The sequence below is a fragment of the Tiliqua scincoides genome, chromosome 6 (assembly GCF_035046505.1).
Source record: "Tiliqua scincoides isolate rTilSci1 chromosome 6, rTilSci1.hap2, whole genome shotgun sequence".
NCBI lineage: Eukaryota > Metazoa > Chordata > Lepidosauria > Squamata > Scincidae > Tiliqua > Tiliqua scincoides.
This window is the reverse complement of record NC_089826.1, coordinates 51,952,375-51,958,791: the sequence shown is the minus strand read 5'-3', so window position 1 is coordinate 51,958,791 and position 6,417 is coordinate 51,952,375. Positions and strand designations below refer to the sequence as shown.

At 47.3% G+C, this 6,417-nt stretch overlaps 1 protein-coding gene across 5 annotated transcripts in view; it reads left to right on the top strand.

The window, feature by feature from the left end:
• The first annotated feature begins 4,315 nt into the window (after positions 1–4,315).
• Positions 4,316–6,417, top strand: part of LOC136655967 (probable ATP-dependent RNA helicase DDX60) — a 91,748-nt gene continuing 89,646 nt past the window's right edge. For all 5 annotated transcript variants that reach the window (XM_066632733.1, XM_066632734.1, XM_066632731.1 and 2 more), the window contains exon 1: positions 4,316–4,430. The gene's annotated coding sequence lies outside the window, so the exon portion shown is untranslated. The remainder of the gene's footprint in view (positions 4,431–6,417) is intronic.

The following is a 6,417-nucleotide window of genomic DNA, read 5'->3' as shown; positions in this document are numbered from 1 at the left end:
GTGCTTGACTACAGCTCTTCATTGATGTCAAGGGACATGACAAGTGGGATACTGTTGTATACTGCATTAGTCAGATCAAACCTGGAATTTATGTCAAATGGGGCAGCAAGGAGGATGGACCAGGTCTGGGAATGGGACAGATTCAGTGGTGGCCATGGACAAATCCAAACTCCCATCCTGGAGCCAATCCTGCAACATAGGTCCACATGGACCTACACCAGTGATTTCACTGCTGCAGGTCCAAGTAGACCCCTCCATGCTATGGAGGCTTGCCTCTGGGTAAGGGAAGAAATGTTTCCTTACCTATAGGAGAACTCTTTGACTGCCCCCCCCCCCAGGATGTAGTACCAGCCTTTTTGGCATGGCTGCATCAGCGGAGGAGACTGAACAGGATGACAACAAAATAGGATTGGGCTGTGGGTTCTTATACATAGCCCAGTACATGAGATCTGGCTGAATTCAGTTTTCAAAAATGTTGAAAACATTCCTTGACAGGAAGATTATCTTTGTTCAAGCCAAATTGAATAGAGTCATATTTTCTGATAAATTCTAGTTACAGCAGTTTCCTGCTGGAGACTCCTTTGTAATTCCTATGAAACTGACTTTAAGAACATAAGAAGGGCCCTGCTGGATTAGGTCAAAGGCCCATTTATTTCATCTTCCTATTTCTCACAATGGCCCACCATGTGCCTCTTGGAGCACAAAAGAGAAGAAGATAGCCGTATCCTGTAGCCACTCCCTCGCAACTGACATTCAGAGATAGTCTACCTCTAAAACCTGGAGATTGTGTTCATCATGGTTTGAAACCTGTGACAGATTTTTCCTCCATAAATCTGTCCACTCTCATGGCCATTTAGGCCAGATGTCATCACAACATTCTGTGGCAAGGAGTTCCACAGATTATTTACTGTATATACTGAATAAAGAAATATTTCCTTTTGTCTGTTCTAACTCTTCCACCAGTCAATTTTTGTGGATGTCCCCTGGTTCTGGTGTTGTGCAAGAGGGAAAAGAACTTCCCTTTATCCATCCCATGCATAATTTATATCTCAGTCATGCCCCCCCTCAAGTAGCCTTATTTGAGATTGAAGTGTCGCAACTATAACGTAAGAACATAAGAACAGCCCCATTGGATCAGGCCATAGGCCCATCTAGTCCAGCTTCCTGTATCTCACAGCAGCCCACCAAATGCCCCAGGGAGCACACCAGATAACAAGAAACCTGCATCCTGGTGCCCTCCCTTGCACTGGCATTCTGACATAGCCCATTTCTAAAATCAGGAGATTGCACATACACATCATGCTTGTAACCCATAATGAATTTTTCCTCCAGAAACTTGTCCAATTCCCTTTTAAAGGCTTCCAGGCCAGATGCTGTCACCACATCCTGCGGCAAGGAGTTCCACAGACCGACCACATGCTGAGTAAAGAAATATTTTCTTTTGTCTGTCCTAACCCTTCCAACACTCAATTTTAATGGATGTCCCCTGGTTCTGGTGTTATTTGAGAGTGTAAAGAGCATCTCTCTATCCACTTTATTCTACCCATGCATAATTTTGTATGTCTCAATCATGTCCTCCCTCAGGCGTCTTTTTTCTGGGCTGAAGAGGCCCAAACGCCGTACCCTTTCCTCAAAGGGAAGGTGCCCCAGCCCCGTAATCATCTTAGTCGCTCACTTTTGCACCTTTTCCATTTCCACTATGTCCTTTTTGAGATGTGGCCACCAGAACTGGATACAATACTCCAGGTGTGGCCTTACCATCGATTTGTACAATGGCATTATAATATTAGCTGTTTTGTTCTCAATACTTTTTCTAATGATCCCAAGCATAGCCTTCTTTACTGCCGCTACACATTGGGTCAACACTTTCATCGACCTGTCCACCCCCCCCCCCAAGATTTCTCTCCTGATCTGTCACAGACAGCTCAGAACCCATTAGCCTATATGTGAAGTTTTGATTTTTTGCCCCAATGTGCATGACTTTATTTTATAAGTCAGTGCATGACTTACTGACATTGAAACGCATCTGCCATTTTGCTGCCCATTCTGGCAGTTTGGAGAGATCCTTCTGGAGCTCCTCACAATTACTTCTGGTCTTCACCACTCGGAAAAGTTTGGTGTTGTCTGCAAACTTAGCCACCTCACTGCTCAACCCTATCTCCTGGTCATTTATGAAGAGGTTGAAAAGCACCGGTCCCAGGAAAGATCTTTGGGGCACACCGCTTTTCACCTCTCTCCATTGTGAAAATTGCCCATTGACACCCACTCTCTGTTTCCTGGTCTTCAACCAAGTCTCAATCCAGGAGAGGACCTGTCCTCTAATTCCCTGACTGTGGAGTTTTTTCAGTAGCCTTTGGTGAGGGACCGTGTCGAACACCTTCTGAAAATCCAGATATATAATGTCTATGGGTTCTCCCGCATCCACATGCCTGTTGACCTTTTCAAAGAATTCTATAAGGTTTGTGAGGCAAGACTTACCCTTACAGAAGCCATGCTGATTCTCCCTCAGCAAGGCTTGTTCATCTATGTGTTTTGAGATTCTATCTTTGAATAGAGGCATTCCACCATCTTACCCGGTATAGATGTTAGGCGTAAGAGAGATGCCCCAGCCCACTAATCATTTTGCACCTTTCCAGTTCCACTATATCCTTTTTGAGATGTGGTGACCAGAACTGGACACCCAATACTCCAGATGTGACTTTACCATTGATTTTTACAATGGCTTAATAATACTGGCAGTTGTGTTCTCAATCCTCTTTTTAATTATTCTGAGCATGGAACTGGCCTTCTTCATAGTCACTGCATAGTGAGTTGATGCTTTCATCAAGCTGTCCACAAGCATCTCACTCCTGCTCCATCATAGACAGCTCAAAACTAATCAGCTAATATGTGACATTTTGATTTCTTGCCTCAATGTGCATCACTTTACACATATTTACACTGAAGCTCATCTGCCATTTTGCTGCCTATTCCCTCAGTTTAGAGAGGTCCTTCTAGAGCTCTTCACAATCCGTTCTGGACGTCACCGCCCAGAAGTTTACCAACCCACAAACTTTGGCCACCCTGCTGCTTATCTGTCAATTATGAAAAAATTGAAAAGCATTGGTTCCACGTCCGACTCTTGGGGCACAATTTTCCCTTCCTTCAACTGTGAAAATTGCCCTCCATCATGAAAAAAATCTGTTTTCTGGTCTTCAGCCAGTTCCTAATCTATAAGAGGACTTGCCCTCTTATTCCCTGAGTGTGGAGTTTCCTCAGGAGCCTTTGGTGTTGAATTGTATCATGCACCTTCTGAAAATCCAGATATATAATATCAATGGGTATCAATCACATCCATATGTCCGCTAACCTTTTCAAATCTAAAAGTTTCTAAATTTTCCAGACTTTCAGGTGAGCGGTAGAGTGACATGGGAGTTTTGAATCACTCAGGCCCAAATCCTAACCCACTTTCCAGCACTGGCATAGCAGTGCCAATGGGACATGTGCTGCATCCTGCAGTTGGGTGTCACTCACGGAGGCCTCCTCAAAGTAAGGGAATGTTTGTTCCCTTACCTCAGAGCTGCATTGCCCTTATGTCAGTGCTGGAAAGCGGGTTAGGTTTGCGCCCTCACTCGTTTGTTCTATGTAGGCAGCAGAAGGGACTTGTTGGCATACGATCGCTGACTCACTGATGAAATTCAATTGCAGTGAGAGGGCAGGATAAACTGCTGCAGCCTGAACTGGAAAGCTGCAAAAGATGCTCGGCTGGGATGTCTGTGGGTCCCCAGCCAGCATCTGCCTGACCGCTGATGCCACCCTTGAATGAGCGGTGGATTGCACGGATTGTGCCCTGGGCAGCATCCATTCTGGCACTGGGCGGGCAGGCGAAGGTTTCCACGTGCCTGTGCTTGCTGGGGTCTTGGGGCGGCTGCCGCTCCATTTAGCTACTCTGGACTGCGCGTTTGTGTGGGCGCTACAGTCACACGTGCAATCCGGAGATGCTGTGCTGAGCGGGTGACCAAATACAATGGAGAACAAAGTGCATACGAAGTGCATTCGTGGCATAGAGAGGGAATTGGGGCAGGTGCAGCTTTCGATACCCTTGCATGTTGAGCTGCGCCTGCTCCAATTCCCTCTTCTATACCTTGGTTAAAGGTCGAGGCATTGCATCTGGTCACCCTGGTGCTGGTCTTTATTTCTGCTCGCCTTCACGTCCTCTCCGCTTTGCTTACTCAGCGGGGTAACATCCCTTCTGCCCGCCCCCGCGAGGGACCAACTCCCTCGTGGGGAAACGAAACCGATCTCGTTGGCTCGGGAGAGGAAAGTCACCAGCTCAGCTGCGAAGTGCTTCAGTCTCGCTGGGCTGCTGGAGAAGGAGCTCAGCCTGCGCACCTTCCATCCCCGCGGAGAAGGCGGCGCTTCGTCCGTGGAGGCAAAGGGACCAGCGAGAGGCAAGCCAGGGGTCCCTGCATGGGAGGCGCAATGGCGAGGGGGGCGCTTGCTTGTTTGCGGACCAGAAAGGGAGCTTTGGAGTTTCTCCATCTGGGGGGGACGCCTAATGGGAAGAGGACAAGAGGCGCCCTTCTGACTCAAAGACTGCTGCAGTTGAGCCTTGAGCTCAACTCAGCAATAGTTATCTAGGAAAGAGTGCCTCTGAACGCGTGCAGAGTTTCCCTCCGTCTCCAAACCTCCCCTTCGGTGGGATGAGAGAAGAGCGGTTTCCGCTTCAGAGGGTGGTGTGAGCAAGGCACCTCCTCTTTTAAAGCCATTTCTGCCCAACGTTGCATAGACGCAAAAGGGATCAAATGTTTACCAGGGACGTGCGGTGGATGGCGAGGCAGGTGAGGCAGAGCCTCCCCACCAGAGTCCTTTGAAAAGAGCCACCACTGTGTGAGTCACGCAAGCACTCACAACCCACACACAGGAGCGCGTGGGTTGTAAGTACTTGTGCACCTCGCATGGCAAGCAGTGCTACTTTTGAAAGGACTCTCTGCCTCACCTGCCTTGCCACCCACCACACGTCCCTGGCGTACACCTGTGGGCTGGGCAAAAATGGGTTAAGAATCCAGGCTGGAAACTAGTGTTGGAGCAACTTCTGCAACTGGGAGGTGAAGAGTCCCAAGTTTTAAAAGCTGCCCATAAACCTTTTCCTACCAGCTGCCTCCAAAACCAACTTGTTTTAATGGTTTCATGTTCTCTTCCCTCTTTCCCAATTTGGTGTGTGTGTGGGGGGGGGGGGGAATCTGGCGATCCTAAATGGCCCACAACTGGCATATCCTTTGCTCCTGGGACTTTTGTTTTATGAAGGACACATGGAAGACAGGTTGCAGTATTAGAGCTGAATCAGACGTGTGCATAATCACACTACTTGATCCCATTTGGGGAGAGCAATTGTCTCAGTTCTGCATAGAAAGTGGAGGGCGCAAATCAGCAAAATTGCAGCTGGGGATTGAGGGTCTTCCATGGTTTGTCTCCACTGCCATGGTTTTGAGCCTGACCCTCTATGTGTTGTTTTTCAGTGAAAATGGTCACATACTTTCCTTGACAAAAACAAAATACATTTCTTGTGAAGTTCGCTCTTCTGATTCTGCAACTTGAGACACACTATGGACACTTCCAGTCAAATTGTTTAGTCTGGAATTGCCACACTTTGTTCATTCGCTCTTGGGGAGGGGGGTTCCCATAACATTGCCATCCACCCATTGTCCAGCTGTATTTTTCCTGCACATCAAGTGTCATATTTATTAATGCAGAAAATCCAACTTCTTTGAAAACAGCAATGCAGCAGAGCAATAACTGCATGTGTGTGACTGTTGTTGGTTCTATTATTCTGGTGTTCTATAAGTCCTTATGCATGAAGTTGTATGGATTTGGGATTGAAGTCATTTAAGCCTGCAGAGCAACTTTCTGGCCACACTGTGCAACAGAAACAAGATGGCTGACGGTGTGTATGAGTTAGTTGTGGCTCGGAAATATGCCATATCTACAGCAGGGTGTGGAAGGAAATGTAGCAATTCTGCATGTGACTACTAGTAGAAAAGCAATGGCGCTGGTGCTACAAGATACCCAGCTGGAATTGCCTTAGTGGAACTGACACTGGAGGCAGAGTAACCTGAGAGGAGTTCCATATACAGAGTTCCAAATACCCTCACCAGTCTGCTGGCCAGTCAGTCCCATCTATTCAATACATGTTTTCTCTTTACAAATTAATTTCTCAACTTTCTCCCAATTTTACTTATTATTCAGTTGTTCCCCAACTCTTCATCCCTCCTACACGTTAAGGGCCCAGTCCTATCCAATTTTCCAGTTCCAGTGCTGCTGTGTCTATGGGGCACGCACTGCTTTCTGTGTTGGGGACGCAGTCTTGGAGGCCTCCTCAAGGTATAGAACATTGGTTCCTTTACCTCAGGACTGCGTTGCGGCTGTCCTGGTGCTGGA